Raw genomic sequence first — 27,337 nt, forward strand, 5'->3', positions numbered from 1 at the left:
TTTGTCTCCTCAATATCTATCTATAATTCCAGCAGTGTGTGTGTGTGTGTGTGTGTGTGTGTGTGTGTGTGTGTGTGTGTGTGTGTGTGTGTGTGTGTGTGTGACCGCTGTTTCTCGACAACCACTGGTCCGATCTAATTGAAACTTGCCAGATATATTGCTGGAGACCTGAGTATGTGCCTTCTCAAGGTTTGATATTAATCGGACAAGTGCTTCCCAAGTTATGGCCATTTATTTACCAACCAATGACAGGACACGTTGCTGCATCGGCGTGGCCGATGCGCCATTTAGTTACCAATCGCAGGACACATTGCTGCGTAGGCGTGGCCGTTGAGGAAGAGATCCTCAGCCGCGTTCCCCATTACGGGTTACAACACACTACTTCCGGATCGTGATGACTTACTGTATTCTAATAATTTCTCGATTTCTTATGCGCATTTATAGATAAACACAATGCCCCAATCCAGTCGTCATTTACGAGAGCAAAGGAACGGCCTGTGTGGTTGTTTGAAAGTTTTTTGTTTTTTTTCACGTACGATTTTTTTTTTCTTTTTTCTCTTCTCTTCTCTTTGTGTTTTTACTTGCGATGACATTGCGAAAAGGCAAAATACGTTGGCGCTAATTGAATAATTGGCCATTAAAACTAATAATTTATCAAAACGTTGGCAGATCCAGCAACCTCTGCATTCTTGCCCTGGACGAGGAAACAAAGAAGAAGTGCCGTTTCCTCAGCAATGTTGTTTATGAAGAGGTGCTTACGAGATAAAGGTGTGTACATGGAGACAATTTTTTATTATTATTCATTTATTGAAGAAAAATTGTTCCGAAAATAATTTTCAAAAAAAGTGCACAACTTTTTTTGTTTCCAAGTGTCAAAACGGTGTGGTCTTTGGAAGTGTTAAGGAATTCAGCTCCACTCAACATGCTTGCCAACGAAATACATCTCAATTTGGTGGTATGCTTTGCAAACTTTTTTTTTAAACTATTTTCAAACTAAAACAATTTGAACATGGAATACCTAATGACACTGTACTTTCAGGTCTCCAACAAATCCTACCATGTCGCCTCACCGTGGCATAGGAGTGGCAATGTTCAATGGCAGCGAATGTCATTGCAAGCAAAGACAGGGAGGTAAACTTGATTTTAATTTGGATTTTAATTAACTCTGTGTGTGTAAGTATCACAGCAGTTGTTACTTCAATGCAAGCGATAATTCGTGGAATGATGTGAACATTCCGTACGGGCACGCACTACTTCCGGATAGTGATGACTTACTGTATTCTAATAATTTCTCGATTTCTTATGCGCATTTATACATAAACACAATGCCCCAATCCAGTTGTCGTTTACGAGAGCGAAGGAACGGCCTGTGTGGTTGTTTGAAAGTTTTTTTTTTTTTGCATGTACGGCCACGCACGTACGGCCACACACGTATGGGCATGCACTAGTTCTTATAATAAAGCTTGTTTGAAAATTTCATGACAAAAGCTCAAATGGTAAAAAAAAAAAAAGTTACAGCAAAGACAGACACACAGCAGTGATTACAAAAACCCGTCTTCCGCTGCACGAGGGCCGAGATAATTAAACTGGAAAAAAAACCCCGAAATGGCTGTTGGAGTGTTCGTGCGTTTAAGTTCGAAGGTGACACTGAAGTGGTATGATAACCTTTGCATATTACCCTCAAAATGTAACAAATGTTACCGGCAGTGAGTGTGCAATGGCACTTACATTTGAGCTGTTGAGCCTGAGTTTGAATCCATATGCGGCGATAAAACTGTCCCACTGGTGTTTCAAATACAGGGCAATACATCGGTGTCTGTGCGGTCTGTTAAGTCAGAGGACCATTCTGCCTGCACCTGGTCGTCAGTGGACGTTGAAGATCCCATGGTGTCCTTCACGAAGAGGAGGTGAGTTATCGCCGCCACCCTGGAACAAATTCCTGACAAAATCATCTTCAGTCGAAGAGTTGATGAAAGGAAGTGGGCCAAAGACGCTTTCCGGCCCCACAAGAAGGTGAGAATCATTTTGGCCATTGAAGAAGTTTGTCGTCGTGTTGCTTCAAACCGACCATAACAATTTTGAAAGCATCTTTAATTTGAAATGTGAATCTGTGTGTTACTGGCCTAGCCCCCCCCCACCCCAACCCCCCTTCCCATCCTCTATATGAAATTCTCTGCAGGCAAAATGACACATCTGATAGCTCTGTCAGCTTACACACCGTAGAAACTCTTGTTCAACATGACATCACAAAGAGTACGTGGCGCCCTCAGGTGGCAAACTCTGTCAACGCGTTCAACCATCTGCATGAGATTCTGGATTTTGATGGAAAACCCTCTTGTCTGTGCACACTTGATTCGTGTACACGAGTGCGTCTAGTTTAACCTCAGCAATTAAAGTTCCCTGTGGAAGCTGAATCGAAGTTTCGTGACGACTCACACTCGGTGTCCTACTCCTCTCCTACTATTACAAAAACGACGCAGGCGTGCACTCGAGGGTTCTCCATCAAATGTTAACTAGAGTAAGGACATCGTTTGTCAGGATGACAAACTGGGTAGTTCTATCCACCACATCCAGTATCTCACGACATCACAAAATATATTTTCTCTTCCTGAACACGAAGGTGGCATGAGATGCAGACTTGTAGATCTCAGTGACCTATTTGCAACATGCAAAGGGAAATCCATTCTCAGATGCTATTCCTATTTCCTGAGAAAGTATGGTGTTGGAAAGAACAGGGGTTGGCAATGTGGAATTTTGAGACAACCTTGAAGATTGTTTTTGTAATATCATGGATAACCAACATTCTGGCCTCTTAAAGGGGGAGATGTATTTGTTGTCAACTGCTTTGAGACATTCTGTACTGTGTGTGGCCTGTTGTCATCAGATTTCGACATTGATCCAGGTGTTCACCCTCGTAACCGATAACGGGGATAAAGGGCACAAATATTCCTTGGTGAACACGTGCAACTTTGTGCCCCACAAAGTGATCGGCAAACGCATGGAAGAGTCTAGTCTAAGAGATATCTGGATGGAGAGATCCACAATTAGCAATATGAATCACAGGAAAACAATGGAGAACCAGTCAATTTGAGCACACTAGCTTACTCTAAAGCACTTTGAAGAGTGATAGGTGCAACATTGCTTTTTTTTTAACCTCTGCCACCTATGGTGTATGGAGGTTATGTTTTCAATCCAGTTGGTTTGTCTGTCTGTCTGTCTGTCTGTCTGTGAGCAGGATATCTCAAATAGTTATGGACAGATTTGGAGCAAACTTGGTGGACAAGTTGGATGCGTGACAAGTTGGAATTGACTCAATTTTGGTGAAGGTACAGATGCAGATCAGGCCTATCAGTGAGATACAAAACGTTTCTGGTTTTCATCAATTACCTCTCCAACTCAGTGATCTCTCACTTCCGGTTCCGGTTTTAGAGCAGCGAGAGGTCTCCTTTGGGGCTCCCTGCTGACGTTCTCAAAGCTAAGTTTCCGGTTGTTATTTGTCCCGTTTTAACTGTTTAATTTTCTCACCTACATGTTACTGTGTGTTGCTAGTTCGGTTTTGTTTCAAAAATCGTGCTATTTTGTGAGTATTTTTGTCGACGTTCTTACCTGTGCTTGAGGCCTAGGCCTAGGCTTGAGGCCTACCGGTTCCACTCGGTGTTCGATCGGTTTTTTTCTTTTGTTTTTTTTGTTTTTTCTCCCCATTACCTTCAATTTCTATCCTCCCCATTACCTTCAATTTTGATCCTCCCCACTTTCCAAACATCCCCCATTCTCCCAACTAATCTCTTTCTTATCTCAACAACAACAACAACAACAAAAAAACAATACCCTACAACAACACGCTCACCTTCTCCTGATTTGCTTCTTCTTCTTCCTCTTAACTTCCTCCTCGTCTTCTTCCTCGATTTTTTTTTTTTTACACTTCCATGACCTAATCTGTTGAACTCTCTCATATATTAATATTAACAAAAAAAAATATATATATATATATATATATATATATATATATATATATATATATATATATATATATATACCCAACAACAACACGCTCACCTTCTCCCGATTCTGCTTCTTCTTCTTCTTCCTCTTAACTTCCTCCTCGTCTTCTTCCTCGATTTTTTTTTTTTTTTTACACTTCCATGACCTAATCTGTTGAACTCTCTCATACATTATTTTTAACTACAAAAACGATCTTATAATGCTTCATCTTCCTCTCTCACACATGTGGTACTCTTTACTGTTTCACAATGCACTACTCTTCTGCTATTTTAACAGACTGCTCTAATTTCGACCTCTCCTTCATTCCTTGCCTAAAATATCCAACGATTACAGCGCTTCTTCTCTCCATGCTCTGAATTCGCCTTCATTGCATCCATCAAGAATTGTGTTAAATCGCATCTCTGACCTAAAACTTTTAAAAACCACAGTTTGCCATGGATGCTCGCTTTCCATCAAACATTCTTTTTTCCAACTTCAGTGCCAACTCACCCCCCTCACCCCTCACTCTCACTCTCAAAGCAACCATCCCACTCTTCTCCCTCCAAGCCTCCCTCTCACCTCTCTCAAAAATTCCCCCTCACCTTTCTCCCACCTTTCATCCCCCTCACTCTTCCTTTTCAAAGTTGCCCCCCTCTCATCCACCAACCTGCCTCCCTCCACTGCCCTCTCACCTCCATCTCTTCACTCCACCTCCTCAAATCCTCAACTGCCATCTTCCTTGTCTCTTGTCCCCCCTCTCCCCCAGCACCACAGAGCCTTTTCTCCTCCTCATTCGGCCCCCTCCCCTCGCTGTTCTGCAATACCCCACACTCCTTCAGCAACCCTCCTTACCTGCCCCCCTCGTCCCTTGTCCAACCTTCCCCCTCCCCCTCCACCTCCTGCACCCAAAGCCTCCTCCCCTTCCTCTTCATTAAAAGTGTGGACCTCAAATATCCGGGGCCTTCGCTCAAACCTTTCAGATCTTTCCATACAGGTTGCCACTGACAAACCAGACATTATCTGCCTCTCTGCCTTTCCTCTCCCAAGACGTGTCTGACTCCCAAGTATCTCTCCCTGGCTACTCCCTCTTACGGTATGACAGACCTGAGCCTCGTCCTGGTGGAGGTGTTGCTCTCTTCATCAAAGACTCTATTCCTCACTCTCCATGCACTGCTCTCACTCCCCCACACCCCCAGGAATACCTCTGGCTTCGGCTTCCCCTCCACTCCCACCTCATGTTTATATGTGTACTGTACCGTCCACCGAACAGTGATGACTCCATCTACACCTCACTATCCGAAAACATGGACCATCTTCTATCTTCTCATCCAAACTCTCTCTTCCTCTTATGTGGTGACTTCAATTGTCATCATGCCAGTCGGCTAGGTGTGGGTACCTCTCTCACCTGCCATGGCACCTCAGCAAAAGCTTTCTGCGACTCATTGGGACTGACTCAATCGGTCAACTTCCCGACCCGGATCTCAACCAATGGTACTCCATCTCTTCTGGATCTGATTTTGACAAATTTCCCTGACAATATCTGCTGCTCTTCCTTCGCTCCAATTGGTTCTTCTGACCACGTCCTTGTCAAAGTGGACATCTCTCTGGCTGTTATCAGAGAACCACCTCACCGCCGTCGAGTCTGGCATTTCACTCAAGCCGACTGGCAGGGTCACCAAGCAGCCATCAAACTTACAGACTGGTCTCCTATCACTACTTTCTCAAACATCAACTCATCCTGGGAATTCTTTCAAAGAAACTTGCTCTCCCTCATGCACAGATTTATCCCCTCTCGTGTTCAGTTGTCTTACCCTTCCTCCCGCCCTTGGTTTACTAAAGCTTGTGGCGAGGCAGTTGTCCTGAAACAACTTGCCTTTGCCTCATGGAAAGCAAACCCAACTGAGGGCAATCTCAGTTCTTTCCACAAAGCTCGGAACAAGTGTGTATCTACCCTCAGGAGAGCCAGAAAACAACATCTTTCTCATCGCAAGTCTGAACTCTCAAACCTCTCTCCCTCCTCAAAATCCTGGTGGCGTTTAATCAAATCTGTTTCTGGTGTATGTTCCCCCTCCATCCCCTCCCTTACCTCAAATGGCCGCACTGCTGATTCCACACGTGATAAAGCTGAATGTCTAAACTCGGTGTTTGCAGCTAAATCTTGTGTCCTAAACCCATCTCTATCTCTACCCACTTTACCCAGTCGCACCCAACTGTCCCTGGACTCTGTATCCTTTTCTCCTGACAAGGTGGAGAGCTTGCTTTCAAACCTCGAGTCATATTCTGCAACCGGTCCAGACGGCATCAGCCCACGTGTCCTCAAAGCCTGCTCTTCTGCTCTTGCTCACCCTCTCTCTGTTCTATTCACCCTCTCATTTGCCCAAGGTCATCTGCCATCACTGCCTGCATCTGTCATCTGCCATCACATTACTGGAAATCTGCTAACATCACTGCCCTGCAGAAAAAAGGTGCAAAAACAGATCCCTATAACTACAGACCAATCAGCCTTCTCCCAATCATCAGCAAGGTGATGGAATCCATCATCGCTTCAGATATGAAATCCTTCCTCTTCTCCAATGGCTTGATTTCCAATCATCAATTTGGTTTCAGACCAGGTCACTCTACCCTGGATATGCTGCTTCTGCTCTCCCATCAATGGATGGAGGTCCTCAATGCCAGACAGGAAATCCGAGCCATATCCCTGGACATATCACGTGCTTTTGACACAGTCTGGCACCCTGCCCTACTCACCAAACTCTCTTGCCATGGTATTCAAGGCCATCTCCACTCATGGCTCGCAGACTTCCTCTCCTGTCGCAGTCAACGTGTGGCCCTAAATGGAGTTCTTTCATCCCCTCTTCCTGTGCAGGCTGGAGTTCCTCAAGGTAGCGTTCTGGGCCCTGTTCTTTTTCTGGTTTTCATCAATGATCTCTCGGACTCTCTGGAAAATCCTCTATTTCTCTTTGCCGACGACTCCACCCTCTGCCGTACCATCTGTCATCCCTCAGACCGGCAAGCAGCAGCTTCTTCACTCACTGCAGATCTGGATAAAATCACAAACTGGTCCAACACGTGGAACATGTCTTTCAATCCAGACAAATCTCACACTCTCACTATGTCTCTTCGAAAGGACCGTTTACAAAACACCCCCATCCACTTTCTCAACAATCCTCTGGAAGAAGTCTTTTCTTTCAAGCTTCTAGGTCTCACTATCTGCCATGACCTTTCCTGGGAAAGTCACATTTCCAACCTCGCCTCAAAAGCCAGTCGCCGACTGGGAATCCTCTGTCGTGCTAAGTCCTTCCTCGGCCCTCTTGAGCTCCTGACCACTTACAAAGCTTTTGTCCGTAGCCTGATGGAGTACTGCTCTCCCCTCTGGGCTGGTGCTCCTGCCTCCCACCTTTCTCGGCTTCATGCTGTCGAAACCAGGGCATTTAAGATAATCAGCATCTCCCGCAATTTAGCTGAGTCTTTGGGCCTCTCACTCAATCACCGCAGGTTGGTCGGTGGTCTTTCTGTCTTCTACCGACTCCTCTCCAGCCTTGCCCCCCCTGCTCTCTCTGCGATTTGTCCCCACCACATTTCCACAGGGCGCTCAAGGTCCGCCAACAACCCCCTTCTGGTAAAACTACCAAAATCACGAATCACTGCTCATCTTCACTCTTTCATTCCTCTTTTTTTCCCGCCTTTGGAATAAACTTCCTCACTCTATTCTTTCCCATTCTTCCCTCCAGGCTTTCAAAACAGCTGTTCACCACCACCTCTTATCTTCCCCCATCCAAATCCTCGATCTTTTCTACCCCCGATAATCCACCCAAGCCCACTTCCTTCAATTCTCCTGCTTTCCTTCCTGAAAGTCCCTGAAATGTCCATCTTCTCTTCGCCATGTTCCCCGTCCCATCCCCATCCCTCTCCCTTCCACAGTTCACCTAATGTGTCTGTTCCCCACTGTTTTGTCCCTTCCACTCCCGCCCCTCTTGTCTCATGCCTCCTTGCTGTGAGTTGTGTGTTAGCTCTCATACGAGCCTCGACCAAGGTATACAAAAAAAAAATAATAAAACTCAAGAAAATCCTCTTTATCTCTTTGCTGACGACTCCACCCTCTGCCGTACCATCTCTCCTCCCTCAGATCGTCAGGCAGTAGCCTCTTCACGCTCTGCAGGTCTAGATAAAATCACGATGAAACGGAAGACTAAGAAGTAACCTGAAGAAGTAAAGAGCAAAGATGGAGTCATCAGGAGGAACAAGCTGGTCAAACACTTATGACATGTCTTTCAATCCTGACAAATCACACCCTCACTATGTCTCTCTGAAAGGACCTCACTCCTTCTCATCTACTTTCTCAACAATCCTCTGGAAGAAGTCCTTTCATTCAAGCTTCTGAGTCTCACTATCTGCCGTGATCTTTCCGAGGAAAGACACATTTCAAACCTCGCCTCCAAAGCCAGTCGCCGACTGGGCATCCTCCGTCGTGCAAAGTCCTTCTTTGGCACATCTGAGCTCCTGACCACATTCAAAGCTTTCATGCGCATCCTGATGGAGTACTGCTCTCCCCTCTGGACTGGTGCTTCCGCCTCTCACCTTTCTCGACTTCACGCTGTGGAAACCAAGGCATTTAGGATCATTGGTATCTCCCGCGATGAAGGTGAGTCTCTGGGTCTGTCACTCTCTCACCGCAGGCAGGTCGGTGGTCTTTCTGTCTTCTACTCTCTCCTCTCCAGCTTTGCCCCCCACCCTGGACGCTCCCCGCTCTGTCTGTGCTCTGGCTCCTCTATATTTCCTCAGGGCACTCAAGGTCTGCCAAAAAAACCCCTTCTGGTGAAACTGCCAAAATCAAGAATCACTGCTGACCTTCACTGTTTCATTCCTCTTTTTTTAATATACATTGTCAAGGCTCATATAAGAGCTAAAAATGGGGTTGTTTTTATAAAGCTTTCCCCCGCCTTTGGAGCAAGACCTACAAGAGCTTTTCCTGCCTTTGGAACAAACTCCCACACTCTCTTCAATCGCACTCCTCCCTCCAGGTCTTCAAAACAGCTGTTTATCACCATCTCATATCTTCCCCCATCCAAAACCATTATCTTTTGTACCCCCATTAATCCACCCCAAAACCACCTCCTTCAATTCCCCTGTTTTCCTTTCTGAAAGTCCCTGTACTGTCCATCTTGTTTATCCCATGTACCTCACCACATCCCTCTCCCTTCCACAGATCTCCTCATGTCTCTGTTCCGCACTGTTTTGTTTCCCTTTCCCACTCTTGTCTCCTGCACCCCTTGTTATATGTTTTGCGTGTCAGCTCTTATACGAGCCTCGACATTAAAAAAAATATATGGTATTGAACAAGCGTGAGGACGTCACTTCCTGTGGTTCGCAAGAGGGTAAGCTCAACCAGAACATAACAAGTGTTTTTTGTGTTGTTTCACGTATTTTGTTGTCGTGATTTGTTTCAGGGGCTGTGGAACTGGACTTTTAAAGCTGTAATTGTGTTCAGAACAGTTTTAGCGAGCATTTGTGTTAGTTCATTGAAAGAAGCAGTGGGGGGGGGGGGCTCATGTTAAGTTTAGCATTGTCAGTTGGGGCCTTGGGAGTACGGTGGTGGAAAAGGGTATAAATAGAGACCGAAGGAGAAAGGAGGATGAGTTCATAAAATGTGATGGATGCTCATTGTGCACCACGTCAACAATAGGGGAAGCAGAGGGTTCCTCATGTTGAAGGAAGTGTGAGAAAATAGCCCACTTGAGGATAGTTATTACTAGGTTGAAGGAACATATCGAAAATTTTCAGAAAGTAGCAGAATGTGAGAAATTTATAGATAATAGTTGGTTACGGTTGTGGAGTGAGGTTGCTGAGGATATTGGAAGTGGTGACGGTGCGACGGGGGCAGGCAGTGGTGGAGTGCAGTGGGTGCAGGCAGTGGTGGAGGTGCACCACCTTCACCACACACTCACCACAGGCAGAGTGTTTCCGGAATGATGGCTGAATGTTAAATAGAAAGGGGGCAGCAAGGTTTTCAATGGGAATTGAGGAAGGAATTCAGGCTTTTATGTTTTAGGTCAGCAGAGTGCAGGGAAACCATTAAGGAAGGAACGGGATGATGTAATTGGGATGAGTAAGGCCAGGCAGGAAAATGTAATTTCAGGAAGGGAAAAGTTAAATATATTCTCTACCAATGCCAGAAGTTTAAATAATAAGATGGAAGAGGTTGAAGCCGAAGTGCATAGCGAGGAGTAGGATATAGTTGCAGTGAGTGAGACATTGTTTAAGGAGGAGAGTAACTGGAGGACAGGATGAGAAGGCCACAAGGTGTGTCAGTGTGATAGGAAGGAGAGAATAGGAGGAGGAGTTGCAATCTGGAGGAAGGACAACATTGCATCAAGAGAAAGGGGTGACATTAAGGAAGGAATTAATGTTGAGGACTCGGTGTGGGTAGATATTACAGATTGTAAAAACAGTAGAATGCTTTTATAGGGCTCCGGGTGTGAAGGAAGAGGAGGAAGGAGGAGTACGTGAAAAATTCAGAGGGCATGTGGTGAGGGAAGGGATTTGATTTTGGGGGATTTTAACTTGCCAGAGATAGATTGGGTCCAAGAACAGGGAAAGGGCAGAGCGGATGAGGATTTCCTGGATTTAATCCAGGATTGCTTTTTTAACCAAGTTTGCACAGTCGATAAGCCCACGATGCGGAGTGCAGTGTGAGACCTCCTTTTAAGTAACGACCCTAATATGGTGGAGGAGGTGGAGGTTGGGGAGCATATAGGAGAAAGTGACTATAACATTGTATGTTCAAAGATTGTGTTGAAGGTTCGAGTTCAGGATAGTAGGGTAAGGCTATTATATTTCAGGAAGGCAAACTTTGATTGTATGAGTGATGTAGATTGGGAGACTCGAACAACAAGACAATCAGCATCAGAGAAATAGGAAACCTTCCAGGACCAAATGTGGAGAGTGCAGATAAGTACATTCCAATGAGGTGTAAAACGAGAAACAGAAAGAGACCAGGGTGGTTGAGCAGTGAGAGAAGGAATGCTATTAAGGGGAAGCAGAAGGCATTTATTAGGTATAAAATAACAGGACTGGAGTTAGATTTATAGTTGTAAACAAATCGGAGTAAACAGAGACAAGTGAAGAAAATAACCCGGCAAGCCAAAAGAGAGGATGAGAAGGACATGGCGAAGAATATTAAACGGAACAACAAGGTTTTCTTTCAGTATACCGGGGAAAAAAACAGGTTATGACAAGTGTGTGCCCATTGAGGAATAGCACCGGGAGAGTGGTTAGTGATGAAAGTGAGATGGCAGGCTTATTAAACAGGTATTTTGCTTCAATTTTTACACAAGAACAGTCAGGAGAATTGCCAATATCTGAGAGTGTCGATCAAGGAGGTGAGGAAGGGCTTTTACAGAAGATCCAGGTTGGAGTAGAGGAAGTAAAGGAACAGCTAGGAAATCTAAGAGAAGATAAGGCTCCGGATATTATGCACCCGAGAGTATTGATGGAGGTGGCTGAGCAGGTAAGTGAGATGTTGACGGATATTTTCAACAGTTCCCTGGAGTCAGGACAGGTACCGGAGGATTGGAGAGTAGCAAATGTAACATCATTATTTAAGAAAGGATCCAGAGAAGAATTGGGAAACTATAGACCTGTTAGTTTGACTTCAGTTGTGGGGAAGGTGTTGGAGACATTAATTAAGGACCAGATGAAGAACCATTTTAACAAATACAAACTAATTAAAGGTAGTCAGCAGGGGTTTACCAAAGGTAGTTCCTGTTTAGCAAATCTTTTAGAGTTCTATGAAGTAGTGTCTTCTTGGGTGGATGAGGGAAAGGCAGTGGACATAGTATATCTAGACTTTCAGAAGGTATTTGATAAGGTACATCGGAGGTTGTTAGCCAAAGTGAGGGCTTGTGGAGTGGCTGGTCAGGGAGCTAATTGGATTCCAAACTGGCTTCCTGGTGGGAAGCAAAGAGTGGCTGTAAGTGGGAGGATGTAAGTAGCGGGGTACCTCAGGGATCAGTACTCGGACCATTACGATTCATTATTTGCATAAACGATTTAGATAGTGGGGTGAAGAGTATGCTTTCCAAATTTGCAGATGACACAACATTTGTCGGTAAGGTGGATAGCAGAGGGGGTGGTGATCAGATACAAGAAAGTATTGATATTTGCATACATTGGGTAAAAGATTGGCAGATGGAATTTAACCTGAGCAAGTGTAAGGTGTTGGGGATGGGAAAGAACAATGAAAATCGAGATTACAGGATGTAAGGGGTAATTTTGGAGCGTGTCACCCAGGAGAAGGATCTGGGGGCGATAATAGATAAGGGAGGTAAGCAGGCAGCACAGTGTCAGGCAGCTATAGGTAGAACAAATGGGGTTTAGGTTGTATTCGGTGGGGGGTCATTAATAAATCAAAAGAGATGGTGTTAACATTTAGTCTAGATGCCAAACAACCATTTCAAGGCAAAGCGTGCTCCAGCGTCATTATGAAGTTTTTTTGGTTGATTCATCATCTCTGAGCTATCCTGAATCAGAATCAGCTGGGTGCCAGACTCGCACCCTTGAGGAATTTTTTTCGATGCGAAAAACAAAATGGCCACCACCGACTTTCGATAAATTCTGTTTTGGGCTATATCTTCACTTCTAATGCATTTACACACAATTTTGGTGTCTACTACTATGTTTCATGCGACAGACAAGGTAAACGTTGATGATTCTCTCAAGATTGGACGACAACAGATGGCGGAATTTGAATCTGGATGGCCGACGAGCTTCAACAAGACACTAACCAAGAAAGTGTCCCTGATGACTTCGACCAAAAAGAGCATCAAGCTGGATGGAAGGCCAGTATATGATAACGAATTGATCTACACCAGAGTCATATGTCTCCAACAATACAGGGATATTGATATCAAGGATGTCTTCTCTTACAAACTGTCCCCTGTCCCAGCCTCCTTGTTTGATGAGAGCGGTGCGATGCGAGCTCAGTCGAAAGCAATTCTGAAGACGAAACTCCAAGTTGAGCAACCAAGTCGAATCCAAGGTGTTCCAGATGCTGTCATCATCGATGGATGCGCCATGTTATGGACTGCACATTGGCCCACAAATGGTACAGTTGAGGATTATGTGATCAACTTCATGGGAACCATCAAATACCACCTGGAGTGTTGTGATGTATACCTGCTTTTCGACAGGTACATCAAAATCAGCACGAAACAAATGACGAGATCCAGTCGCGCAGGTCATGATTCAAGTCAAAAACATCAACTCGACTTACACACAACACTTCCAGTAGAAAAAGTGGTCCTAAATGTAGCCTACAACAAAGTACAACTGATCAATTTGATCCGTCAGTATCTGATGACCCACATTGTGGACAACCAGACCAAACTGGTGATCACCGGAAAAGATCCTACACCAGTACAAGTATGGAACAATTCCACTCTCCAGAGACAGGATCTGAAAACACACCATGAAGAAGCAGATGTCATCATCATCCATCACTTCGTTAGAATTGTGTCAGGTGTCAGTGGTGACTCACACATCAAAGTGGTCTGTGACGATACAGATGTCTTTGTCCTGTTGATTCATTTCTACCTCGAGGAAAAGATGACTGTGGATGTCAGCATGGAGAGTCCGAGTGCTGGGAGGGCGAACGTAGACATTCGCCAAACAGCACTGAAACACAAAAGCATCGACAAATATCTGCCTGCTGTACATGCTCTGACCGGATGCGATACTGTGTCGTATTTGTTTGGCATTGGAAAGGCCACAGCGCTGAAGGTACTAATGGGCGGACATCATCCCACCTTACTTGGTTAGCTGGAAGCAGACGAGGAAAAGATGATATCTGAGGCAACTACCTTCATTGCTGCCTGTTGTGGTTCCAAAGTCGAAGGTGATATGTCCACACACCGGTATCAGTTGTGGAAGTCTAAGATGTCCAACTCCAAGATTACCTCTGCTCCGAAATTGAAGTCGTTGCCCCCATCGCATGATGCCTTTGTTCAACATGTACATGGCGCTCATCATTGTCATTATATGGAAATCGTCCACTCAGTCAGACCCTCCGAACTTGGATCCCATCAAGTATGGATGGCAAGAAGGTGAGGACGGTGCGACGTTGTGTCCAACCACACTTCCACCTGATGTGTCTGCTGCACCAGTCACTATTCTGCAGCTGATCAAGTGTGGATGCTCCACCAGCCGGCCAGGTTCCACCGGGAGGTGTGGTTGTGTGGCAGCACAGATGTCATGTTCGATGTTTTGCAGTTGTAATGCTGGATCAGACTGTTGTTACGAACAGACAAGAGCAATAGCTGGTAATCACGACGACGATGACGAAGATTGAACATAATGTAGAACATTGCATCCTCAACAAAGTTATGATTTGTTTGCCGAAAAATAAAAGGTAATTTCAAAATCATATACAGTACATGTGCATACCGTACTTACTTTAAAACATAATCCAAAGTCATAGTAGTCAACTATCTACATGTATTCAGATATATTTGTGTAAAAATCGTATTCCAATATAATCATCAATTCATTGATCATTGCAAGTAAGTTACTTCAGCCGTCATTGACTATTATTGTACGTCGTATTAATATTTGAGGGTTCATCAAATTCAATTTCTTACTCGAAGTGATCAGTGGAACTGCAAAATAGCCATTTTTCACATTAAAATGGTGGCCATCTTGAAAATATGAGACAGGTCTTATGTATACACCTTCAATTTTATCATTATCGGATTCCTTGACCATGAAAACATAGTAGACACCAAAATTGTGTTTGTAAGTGCATTAGAAGTGAAGATATTGTTGCGGAGCCGGGTATCAGCTGCGAGCACGACCACTTGGTGGGGTGGTAGGGTCGACTTTACCCAACACCCGGAATCTAGATCGTGCCTTTTGGAAAACTCCGAGGGTACGGGTCCCTTACCGGACCGTGAATCGTCAATAATTCCACCACGTGGTACATTATTATTTGCCAATCTTCAAAATACCTAGAGATCCACGTGGCGAGTTACCGAGTATTCACACCCTCGACGGCACTCGTACGAGTCGAGCTGTTGGCGTGCCTGACCCGTGTGCAACCCCGAACGGATGATTGCCGAAGTCCCGTCGGTCCCAATGTACATTTACAGCGGCAACAGCCTTTAAAATTCACCAACACGCGCCATGCTTAGCCAATGGAAGAAACACAGAACTGAGCTGATACATTTCACAAATGTATTTATTTTTATTGGGGAAAGGGGGGAGCACGCAAGAAGCAGAGTTATCCGACTAATGGAGAATGCAAATTTACACACAAAAGCACTTATACAATTCCTACTTACAGACGGGCCCACAAATACACACACACACATACACACACAAGAACCGGTGGCCACAGCCTTTATTGAGGCCTCCAGCTCAGAGGGAAAGGCGAGCTGAAGACCAGAGCCTGCACTCGGACCTGTCCGCCTCGTGCGGGTACGTTGAGCTGGCGGTGTGGTGGGACTCGGACCTGTAGCAGCCCCAGGCATCCACACGACCGGGTTCCCACGAACGGAGTCCGGCAGGGCGAAGTCTGGCAAGACGACAAACTGGCTTTCCAAAACAAGTACCACCACCAGGGACTTTTTGCGTGTGAAGCGAACGTGATAACCACTCTTGGTCAGGCGAACGTGTTCACCACTCGCGTCAGGCGAATGTGATCACCACTCTTCTCACAAGTTTCTCTCTCCCGAAAAAACGGAGCCGGACCTTTATCCTTGCCCCTCCCTCAGCCGAACCTCGGTTTCGTGGTCTATGTCTTCCCTCGTTGGCTGGTTTTGGCGTGCAGAATGCGCTCGTCGCCCTGTCATTGGCCAAAACGGGTGCCAAGGCCGTTGATTGGACCGGGGGGCATGATGGAGCGTCTTGACTCCCTGCCCCCCGAAGAGGCTTCGCTTCTCTTGGAGCTCGCTCTGTGCCCTTTGACCGACTTACGGCCACCTCGTCCACGCCGCCCCCCCCCCCGGATTGGGCAAGAGAGACGTCAGGTCTTCGTGAACTCCACCCACGTACGTGCTGACACGCACGTCGGCCATGGCGTCGGTGTGAGGAAGCGAGGTGAAGGCATGTTGTTGGAGTTGATGTTGGTGGTGTAAAAATAAAAGAAAACCCTAACTATCAAAATAACCCACAGAGCATGAACATTTATTACCTTCGCATTCTGCGAAAGGTTATGTTTTGGTCGCTGTGTATTTATTTATTTGTGAATATGTGTGTTTGCTTGTTATTCGCATAACTCAGAAAGTATTAAACCGAATTGCATGAAATTTGGTGGGATGATTCGTGAGCATCCAAGGACGATTTGATTAGATTTTGGGAGCGATCGGGTCAAAGGTCAAGGTCAAGGTCATGAAAAGGTCAAAAACACTCTTTTGAGCATAACTTCCTTCATGATACAGCTATCGACATGCAACCACCGCCATATTGTTCCATGACGAGATACCTTTCGGATATGTAGTGTTGGATTTGACGTAATGTCATCGGAAGTGCGTCTAAATGACGTCACAAGATGACGTAAATTTTCAATTTTCGATCTCATCAGTTTTGATCATACCGTTTTGTAGGACTTACCTTAAGGACGTCACACACCAAATTTGACTTCAATCGGACAGACCGTTATGACGTCATTGACGTTTGAACATGACGTTTTTCAATTGTGGCTAAAGTGTCCTGATATTTTACATTCAAATATCTATATAATTTATAAAGCAAAGTCTCCCAAATCCAGGCATTAGGATCAGTACCAAAATATGTTAGATGATGTATTGATGATGATGATCAAAATATTGATGTACAGGTTTTGCCAATTAACTCTGTAGTCAAGGTCAAGGTCACACTCAAGGTCAAAATATACTTGTAGGCATAGCTTCAGATCTAATAGAGCTATTGACATGAAACCAACGTTAAAACGTTCAGTGAACTACGAGCTTTCAGAATGGTAGTCCCCGATTGGACGTGACGTCCCCGGAAGTGCGTCAAAATGACGTCAAAAGATGACGTCATTTTTCAACTTTTTTATTTTTCAGTGTTTATCATTGCATTTTGTTGGACTGCCTTGAAGGAGGTTACACACCAAATTTGACGTCAATCGGACTGACGGTTGTGACGTCATGGACGTTTTAAAATGACGTTTTTCAAATGTTCCCGGAAAAAAGTTGCGGCGGCGAAGGTATGCGCTCTACCGAGTGCCCATTCTAGTTCACCCATTAAACAAGGGACGCGGACCCTAACGAAGAAACACATACTTACCGATATTACTGTTCTATAGGACCTGTATGTTGAGTGCCCATGGCTTCCAGAGTTCCAGATTTATAACAATACAGCCCAAAACAGAATTTATCGAAAGTCGGTGGTGGCCATTTTGTTTTTCGCCTCCAAAAAAAATTCCTCAAGGGTGCGAGTCTGAAACCCGGCTGATTCTGATTCAGGATAGCTCAGAGATGATGAATCAACCAAAAAACTTCATAATGATGCCACAACTTGCTTTTTCACATTTCTGCTGGACCAATTGTGTGGGAATTTAGTGAGGGCCACATCTGGAATATTATGTGCAGTTCTGGTCACCACAACTCAGGAAGGACATCAATGCCAGAGGGAGGGTGCAGTGCAGGGCTACAAGATTGATTCCGGGCCTAGTTAGACTCAGCTATGAGGAGCGGCTGAAGGAGACGGGGCTTTATACACTAGAAAGGAGGCGGTTACAAGGAGATAGGATAGAGATGTTTAGGATAATGAAAGGTATCGATAACATAAGTGCAGATGAATTATTCAACAGAGTAGACAGTGATAGGACCAGTTGCTATAGCTTGAAAGTAAAGAAGAGGAGAGTTATGACGGTAGTAAGGCAGGGGAATTTCACTCAGAGAGTAGTTAATGCATGGAATGGTGTTCCTGGAAAAGTAGTGGCAGCAGAAAAAGTAGATAAGTTTAAATTAGAACAAGTCTGAAGACGACGATGGTTCACGAGAGGTATTTGACGATGTCGATTGTTTCAGAAGTCAAGGATGAGACAATGTGATAATGTTTGACCAAGTTATAAAAATGATCAACATGATGTGGTACGAGTGATGGGATATTTGCTGCAAAATGTCGAAAACCCGGTTTCGTTCAACAACTTTAAAAATTTGACCTTTGCATAACCTTTAAAGGTCACAAAACAATGTTGTGGACATTAAAATAAGGAAACAGGATACGTGCTATCGCTTATTGGAGTTAGTTCGTCGAAGTCGAAAACCCGGTTCGATTCCCACAACTTTGAAAATTTGACCTTTGTGACCTTTAAACATCAAAGGTCAAGGATTATGACCTTTGGTGCAAAACTTCCTCTGGAACATTCCAGGAACAATATAACGTCATATAGGCTATATGGCATTTCACACTCATCGGATGATCCATACTTTGATGAAATCAGCGTAAAAACAAACTTAAAGGGGGCGCCACGGGCAAGGTCTTCGAGATAGAGCAAAATGGTTTCAATACCTTCGGTGGGGAATGACCTCAAGATTATGCATAAAAAATATTGTCATCGTAGCTCTCAAAGTTTGGGCGGTCGTATGATTTTTATGTCAAAATTTGAAATTTTTTAAGTTCGTGACCTTGTGACCTTGACCTTGGGACGAAAATGAAAAATCGAGCTCCGTGGACTATGCAGGTGCCATTGGGCTAACCAAATACCAAAACCCCTGCCAGATTCGACAAAACCCCTCGGAGAAGAAAATTTTTTTATGTCAAAATTCGCAATTTTCTAAGTCCGTGACCTTGTGGCCTTGACCTTGGGACAAAAATGAAAAATTGAGCTCTGTGGGGCTATGCAGGTGCCATTGGGCTAACCAAATACCAAAACCCCTGTCAGATTCGACAAACCCCCAAGGAGAAGATGCAAATTGAAATCGGCTACCCCCTAAAAACACATGATTTTTGGGCGTGGCTATGCCCATAATGGCCGCATCACGCCCATTTTCAGGAAAACACAACTAGATCATGATATAAACCTTTTTTGGATGTGGTGGATGCCCATACATCAAAATTTTGTCAGGATCGGATCAAAACCCACGGAGCTAGGCTCGGGACAGACAGACACACAGACAGACAGACACACAACAATAACGAATATAGTGGTAACTTATTTTTGTCGTGAAAATATTTTTTCGTGAACCAATTGGATAGGTACCTGGAAGTTATGGAGATGGAGGGGTATGGGGATGTTAATAAGACTTTTAGGTGCTTTGAGCATTGATGGGAGATTGTGTTCATGTGTACGGAGTGCTGTTGGTTGGGGTCTCATCAAGGTGGGTTGTGTGGTTGATGTGTGTTTTTAACCAAGCCCATGCCCCCTCCCCCGAGGAGAAGAAAAAAAAATATTTGCAGAAAAATACAAAATACAAAAACTTATAAGAAATAGATAAATAAATAAAAAACACAAAAAAGAAACGAGTAAATAACAAATTTGCATTTTCTTTGGATCTTGTGTTGATAAATTAGTATGGTGTTGATGTCATGCAGGCATGATGGGCTGAATGGCCTCCACCTGTGTCTGATTTCCTTATGTCCTTGTGTGTATTCATGCAATACTTATCCTGCACAGTCTTGAGAAGACTTGGAGCAAGCCAACCCTTTTTTTGAAGTTTTTTTTCTTTGATCCAATATGGCTGGCTGCCAGACTCGTGACCGATGATGTCACATTTGTCAAACTGCATTGAATTTAATTAGCCGATTTGCAAATCCTCTTCAAATTTCAAGTGAATCAGATGAAAATTGAGAACTTCAGAAATTTGGCCTGTGTTGACCTTTATTAACATCCCAGCAAAAGTTTTCAGTTTTTCCAAGATTGTGCCTGTACCACGTGATGTATGACGTCATAATTCATATATAAATTCGACAGGAGAAGGTGCTCCAATGGTGAAAATTGCGTCCATTGGACCAACAATTGCAGAGAATTGTTTTTTCATACTGTCATTAATCAAGCATTGTGCTTGTCGAATTACGATGTCATGATGAAGGCACTGATGACATCATCATTAACATATATTATTCCCCATGGTCAGGTCAGGTCGTCGAGTATGTGCCGAAGCAGCACATCGCTGCGTCCACTTTCCGCCGGTACTCCAGGGGCCTCCATCTGGCCATCCCCCAGGCAGATGCCTGGCCCATACCCATCTCCTTGAGATGCCGATCAACCTACTGCAACCACGAGGAACGTGGTCGGCCCATTGGCCTCGTCCACTCACGATGCTCCCTTACCGAGAGAATCTGGTCAGCAGAATCGGCAGACCGAAAACGAGCCACATGTCCATACAGCCGCAGCTGACGCTCACGGACTATGCAGGTAACAAATCTCATTCGAGTCTCTCAGCAACCGCTCGTTGGACACAAAGTCCGACCAGCGATAGCCAAGGATTCTCCGAAGAGACCTGGTACCAAAGGAATTAAGTCTCCATCTCAGATCCCTGGTCAGAGTCCAAGTCTCACATTCATAGAGTAGGACTGGAAACACCAAGGACCTGAAGACTCGGACTTTCGTCCTGCACAGGTACCGGCAGCGCCACACCCCATGATCCAGTGAATCTATGACTCCATGACTCCCCAGGCCCGATCCAGACGTCTACTGACCTCTGGCTCACAGCCAGCAAAGACATTAATATCACTGCCAAGGTAAGTGAATCTCTCTGTGACCTCAACATCCTCACTACAGACAGGTACAGACAAGATAGCAGCATACAAGATGTCCTTGAAAGCCTGAATCTTTGTTTTGACCCAGGAAACCAGTAATCCCAGCGGCTCCGACTCCTCATTCAGCATCTGGAGGGCCCCCAAAAGGAAATCCAGTTTTTCCACAAAGATAACTGTATCATCTGCAAAATCAAGGTCAGATATCTTGACATTCCAAAACGATACACTGCAGCTTGATCTCTCCGACATCCTCCCCAGAATCCAGTCCATACAAGTGCTGAAAAGTGTGGGGCCAGTGTCCACCCGGATGAACTCCAGTAACAACTGGAAATAAGAAATAAGGAAATAAGTCAGAGATGGTATCACCACATTTCACAGCACTCTCAGAACAATAGTGTAGTTCAGACATATCGATCTGTTTTGGTGGCACCCCAGGAAGACCAAGAATCCTCCAGAGGGCATCCCGATTCACTGAATGAAACGCTTTACAGAGATCAACATAGACTGCAAGCAGCCACTGCCGAAACTTTAATCTGCATTTGGTGAGGACCCGAAGAGCAAGGATACTGTCTATCGTTCACTTCTTTGGTGTAAAGCCAGACTGCTCTGGACGCTGGTGCTCAAGCAGATGGTGGTGAACCCTATCAAGAATTATCCGAGCAAAGACCTTGTTTTGACTATACCCAGGAATCCGGCACTGAGAGCAGCGTCACCCCTCAGTAGTTGTTGCAGTCCTGGCGATCCCCCTTCCCTTTCCAGAGAGGGCCAACAAGGCCCCTCTTACAATCAGTTGGGATGATGCCTGTGTTCCAGGCAGAGCACAGAACTGCATGCCACGACATGAGTGCAGCATTTCCACCAGCCTTGAGAAGTTCAGCATGGATGCCAGAGATCCCAGGAGCTTTACCCCATTTCAACCGGTTCACCACAGCCTGTTTCTCCACAAATGAAGGTGGATCAGTTGATTGGAGGGTCAGCAATAGGGATAGTAACACAACTGAAATCCAACTTGACAGCGGGTGGATCAGCCTGGTCCAACCGCTCAAAGTAACCGGGCCAGCGGACCTTCACTTCGGACTCCTCTGTCAAGAGCCCACTATCCTCTGCTCTTACTGCAGTACACCGTGGGACAGGCTTTGAGGAACGCAATGCGTGAATTCCCCTGAAAACAGAACAAGAATCACATGACCACAGGTGATGCTCTACGCCCTCACAGATTCCTCGCACATAGGCCTCCTTTCCAGCCTTAGCGCACGTACAGTTTTATACCACAACTCCCTGAACAGCTCAGCTCTTCCATAAAGCCTGGCCCTGCGACTCGGGTCAATGGTATCCAGTGTCTCTTGAGAGACAAAATTCTTATTTACCCAATGGTGAGTTCCAAGACATCCACTGACAACATTAAGGACGGTGGTCTTGAGGGCACCCCACAACTCCTCAGGATTCCCTAAAGCACTCAGACCCCCCAAATCCCCACTTCGCCTGTTTGCTAACTTCTCAGCTACCCTCTCATCCTTGAGCTTGCCAACATCCAGCCTCAGCTGGGATGGTACCATTTTCCTGGATTTAAGCTGCAACTTCAGTTGCGACAACAGGCACGTGGTCCGCATTGAGGAACTGAGTGCTCCGGTCAACCTTGCAGTTCTGGATCATCCTCCAACAACCATCAACGAGCACATGGTCAATCTCCTTTGCCACACCACCAGCGTTGGAATACCAAGTCCCGCGATGAGCCTGTGGGCGCCGAAACCATGAACCAGCGACCCTAAGTCCATGACTTCTTGCAAAGTCAAGGAACTTAGTGCTATTCTGGTTCACAGTTCCAGACCCATGGGGACCAACGCATGTTACATAACCATCCCTATCAGTTCCAGTCGATGCATTGAAATCCGCAGACTCGAAGAGTATCTCGCCTGGAGCAGTTTTGGAGATATGGAGGTGCAAAGTTTTTCGGTTTTTCCAAGATTGCGTCTGTAGCACGTGACCTTTGACGTCGTAATTGTGACGAAAAAAATTATTCGGAAGGAGCTGCACTTATGTGGAAAATTTCGTTGTCAATCGGACCAACATTTGCAGAGAAATTTTTATTTCATACTGACCGGATCAAGCATTGCACTTGTCGAATTATGACGTCATGAGGAAGGCACCGATAACATCATCATTGACATATCTTATTCCGCATGGGGGGTACTTGATAATGAGCCATCTTTCAATTTTTTTCCCATGGAGCGATTTCGGAGATATAGAAGTACAATTTTTGTTTCGGTTTTCCCAAGATGGCGCTTGTACCACGTGACATGATAAAAAAAAATTCTGCCGGAGGCGTCGCACGTATTTGGAAAAATTTTGTGTCGATCAGACTAAGGGTTTGCTGAGAAAATGAAAATTTAAAATGCAGACATTACGTACGCACGTACATACGTACATCCATAAGCACATACGTACGGCATGCGTACGTGACCGATCGCTTTCCCCCGCTTTTCGCTTCGCCAGCGCAGGGTAAAAAAACTGTTCAGCCTGGCAGAAGTATGTGCTCCACCGAGTGTCGTTCGAGTTTGTGCATGCAATGTTGAGGCTCATGGAGGAGCTCGAACATAGAATGGATCAAGATGTGCCAGAACAAAAGGAACAGTCGAAAGAGAGGGGGGAAACACATCAACAACTGGGAGGAGGGACAAAATAGAGGGAGACTAGGAGAAGTAAGGGATGTGGGGAAGAATGAGGGCAAAGGGAGGGGACACTTGGGGTCGACCAGATGGATCCAGAAGCAAAATCTGAGGAAGGAAAAATTGAAAATTTGATAGGAGGGTGGGCTTTGGGAGGGTAAATGGGGGTAGAAAAGATCAAGATTTTGGATGGGGTCGATCTGAGATGGTGGTGAACAGATTTTTTTTGAAGCGCTGGAGGGCCGAATGAGATTTAAGAGACTATGGAAGTTGGTTCAAAGGGGGGAAAAAAAGAGAAAAGAATGGGTGCAGGTGAGTTGCCCTTGTGAATTTAGGTAGTTTCACCAGAATGGGGTTACTGGCAGACCGCCTGCACCCTGCAGAAACCTGAGGGGGAGAGAGGACATGGAAAGAGCAGTGGGTGCAAGACAAGAAAGGAGGAGGAAGAAGACAGAGGGACCACCGACCTGTCTGTGATGTGAAAGTGGAATACGTTGAAGAACCCTTGAAACAATCAACAAGGTTATGGATGAAGCGATAAATCAAGTCATGTATGGAGCAGATATGATGATGATGATGATGATGATGATGATGATGATGATGATGATGATGATGATGATGATGGGAAATAGCATAATTATACTTACTCAACAGATTCCCCAACTTCAAGAACTCATCGCTGAATGTGATGCAGAGTAATTGACAGAAACCCAACCTTTGCTGACTTCGTGGGTTTTGTATCATTGCCTCTCACATTTACAATGCCTGCAAGAAATGGAAACCGGTCCTGCTCTCTCTCCATTTGCAGAGATACTCCCCAGGTTTGCAGTTTATCATCACGTTCACTACACAAGGTGGAGTGCAGTTTTCCTTGCAGACATGAGGAAAATTGAAGCAACAGCACCTGAAGTGGACCACATATTCTTAGACAGGGATATTGTAGTGAAGGGAAGCAACCATGATGACAAGTCTTAAGCACTGGAATATGATTGGATAGGTAGTTTGAGGACTGGTGGTGGCACCATCCCACGATGACAATTACCTTGATAGATGATTGATGTATAATATTCTTTCATATACAGCACATGGCTGCAGGTAGCATCATTTGCTCTGGGTGTAGCGGAACTGCTGATGCAGTGCCCCATGTAGGTTAGAGCAGGAATTTGTAATTGGTTCAGGGTGCCGGTGATAGCTCGCCTACTCTTAGCAAAGACAACTGTGGGAGCTTTAACATCTACAAATTATTGCTGGCAGATGGGATGCCCGTTTAAAGTCCATCCAAGTGATAGCACACACATTGATGCCTCGGCCTGCATGCGAAACACCAGGATGACAGTTTATAGCTGGTTACCCAGGCTAGAAAGGTCAAAGGAGAATGTGCATACCTCTATTTCCCCAGTTCCATTGTCTTTGGCCACAATAGACAGAAAGGTAAACGTTACAGACAAGGCCCAGTTAGGAACCACACCAGAAGAGAGTGTATTCCAATCACAACCACTTAGTAATTCAGTGGATGTAAAATTATGAATGATGGGATGTCACTGGTTCACCTGATTGGGAAGCTTGCTGGTGGTTACACCTTTGGTGATCTGGCTGATAAACTCATGTGTGCTGTCAACTCCAATTGCAGCCTGCATGACTGTGAAAGGGTGGGTGTGACGTTTGACAGGAATGAGGAACAGACAATCAAATTTGGAACATGAGCTCGGTGTGCTGGAGGCCAGAGGCTTGTTAAAAATGCTGTGATTGGCAGCGAAGACATCAAGTTACCCAAGAACCAGATGGAGATTCCTTGATCTCAGCAAGGACAAGGCCAATTTCCTCTCAAATGAACTTTGTCAATTTTATATTGGTGAAGGAAGAGAGCTTGTGTGCTTGATAACTGAATTTTTTACTCTCTCTGTCTCAATTTGTCTCTTTTTCTGTATGTCTATTTCTGTCTCTCTCTCTCTGTTCCTCTCTGTCTCTCTCGATGTCTCTCTCTGTTCCTCTCTGTCCCTGTGTGTCTCTCTCTTGCCATGGATATGGATCTTACTTCCCCCCACCCCCTCTCCCTCTTTCGATGTCTCTCTCTCTGTCCCTGTGTGTCTCTCCCCCTCCTGTGCTGTATCACGTGATTGGGTTTTCGTATATCATGACTCGCCCGCTAGGGGTGGCAGGAATGTACCCCCTTCACCCCTCCCCCCCTCTCTCTGTCTCTCTCTGTCTGTCTCTCTCTCTGTCTGTCTCTCTGTCTCGATTGCTCTCTCTCTTTGTTGTTCTCACTTTCTTTCTATCTCTCTCTCCCCTTCTTTCTTGCTTTCTCTAGTTCTCTCAATCGGCTGAGACATCAACCACCTCGCATCGACATATGATGAAGCTGACACCTGGATTATCCTCCATGTCATCGATGCTCATGTCTGAAGGTTATCAACTAGTTACAATCAATTGTAGAGACAATGAAGTCCCGGTACTCCTTGCAATGAGGTCTGAATGACAACAGGAAGATCTAAAAAAACCCTTGGTTCATTGCAGGTCATAAGATTGAATATTGTAACAGTTGATTGTGCCCAGCTGTGGCTCAGATTTTCTACAACTAACCTCTCTGTTTTTCCAGCAAAGAAAGTTGCACATAAAGCAACCAAGAAAGTGACACAAGGTTGGCCCTTCATATCTATACAATAAAGGTAATTTGTTTATACTAGTGCATCCAGGCACGACAGGAAGGGTCATGTTATTATCCTCGCTGGGGTATATCGATTACATAGTAGATCTAAGTTTGGGCCTCAAGAACGTCGGGGTGTGTTCAGTGACCAAGTTTCTTATAGAGAGCTCTCCAAGTGGCTAAGCACTCAAGCAAGCAGTCCAATCAAAACCGTTAATAAGGAACGGCTGGCTTGGCAAGTGCAAGCTCGCTGCTTGGTAACTGAACACACCCAAGGTTCCTCCCTTTCAGTTTCGTGTTAAACAGCAGTAGCAACTGTTTTAAAAGGTAATCAAACTTGTTTGTGGTTTACAATATGTCTTATTCCCAGTAGGTTTGCTCTAGGATACGCCATGATAAGCTTTTCATATATGTCAACATGGCGTTTTTTTCAAGGAGGAAAAACCCCTTGGTGAGAGGGGATATTAATTGATGGGATGTCTCGGGACATATTATATTGCTTTATAATAACATTAATATTATACTTTTATCAGTGTTATTATTGTTATTACTTTTTTATTAGATGCAGCCTTGGAAGAATGCCATCATGAGCTATCTTATCATGGATATACACATAACATGGATTTTTCCCCAGGTGGAAAACCCCTTGGGGAGGGAGCAAACACAGTCGCTACAACCTACAACGTGTGACCCTTAGTGCTCCTCTCATGTTTGGTTGAGATTGGATAAGCAACGACCGAAAGTATTGCAGTCAGACAGACAGACACACCAAATTGCTTATTTTAATGTTGATGTATTTGCTTATTTATATGCTTCAAAAACTAAAAAACTGCTGAACCAAATGCAACTAAATGTTGCTTGAGAGTACCCCAAGTATGGTTTCTGTTTGGGTAGCAAATCTGGGGGAGGGGGTTGAAGGTCGAGGAAGACCCCAATTCTCTCGATGTAAACGTGTATCATATAGCACCATCTGGTAGTATCCAGCATTACAAATCATCTTTTTGGAGAAAGAAAGTTTAGCAACTTGATAATATGCATTACGGTGATGTTGAAATCTGAGTGAGAATTATTCAACATGTTTCATATCACTCATTTTAAAGTGGAGGTTCAAACCAAAGCGTCCAACAATAAACTTCACAATGAAATGGAAGTGATTTTTCCTCGCACCATATACTGTATGGGCAGCAAGGGTGGTTGATGAAGATGATGTCAGCTGACTTCCAAGCAAATGGAAGATGACCTCAGGCAAATTATCTAGTGAATAGAGCAGAACATTTGTAAAGTACAACTTGCTGTCTTTCGATAAAATCTGTCAGCGAAGTGACGGTGGTTTTTTGTCCATCTT

At 44.9% G+C, this 27,337-nt stretch overlaps 1 long non-coding RNA gene across 2 annotated transcripts; it reads left to right on the plus strand.

The window, feature by feature from the left end:
- The first annotated feature begins 857 nt into the window (after window positions 1-857).
- On the plus strand, window positions 858-27,226 carry LOC147031005 (uncharacterized). Of its 2 annotated transcripts, XR_015056628.1 has the most exons (5): window positions 858-955; window positions 1,040-1,131; window positions 1,801-1,907; window positions 25,657-25,753; window positions 25,945-27,226. It is a non-coding gene; the product is annotated as an uncharacterized LOC147031005 (long non-coding RNA). The 2 variants fall into 2 exon arrangements; XR_015056629.1 differs by lacking the exon at window positions 1,801-1,907 and having other exon boundaries at window positions 25,945-27,224.
- The last annotated feature ends 111 nt before the right edge of the window (window positions 27,227-27,337 follow it).

The sequence above is a fragment of the Eptatretus burgeri genome, chromosome 3 (genome assembly GCF_056783735.1).
Source record: "Eptatretus burgeri isolate ZD-2024b chromosome 3, Ebu_testis_v1, whole genome shotgun sequence".
NCBI lineage: Eukaryota > Metazoa > Chordata > Myxini > Myxiniformes > Myxinidae > Eptatretus > Eptatretus burgeri.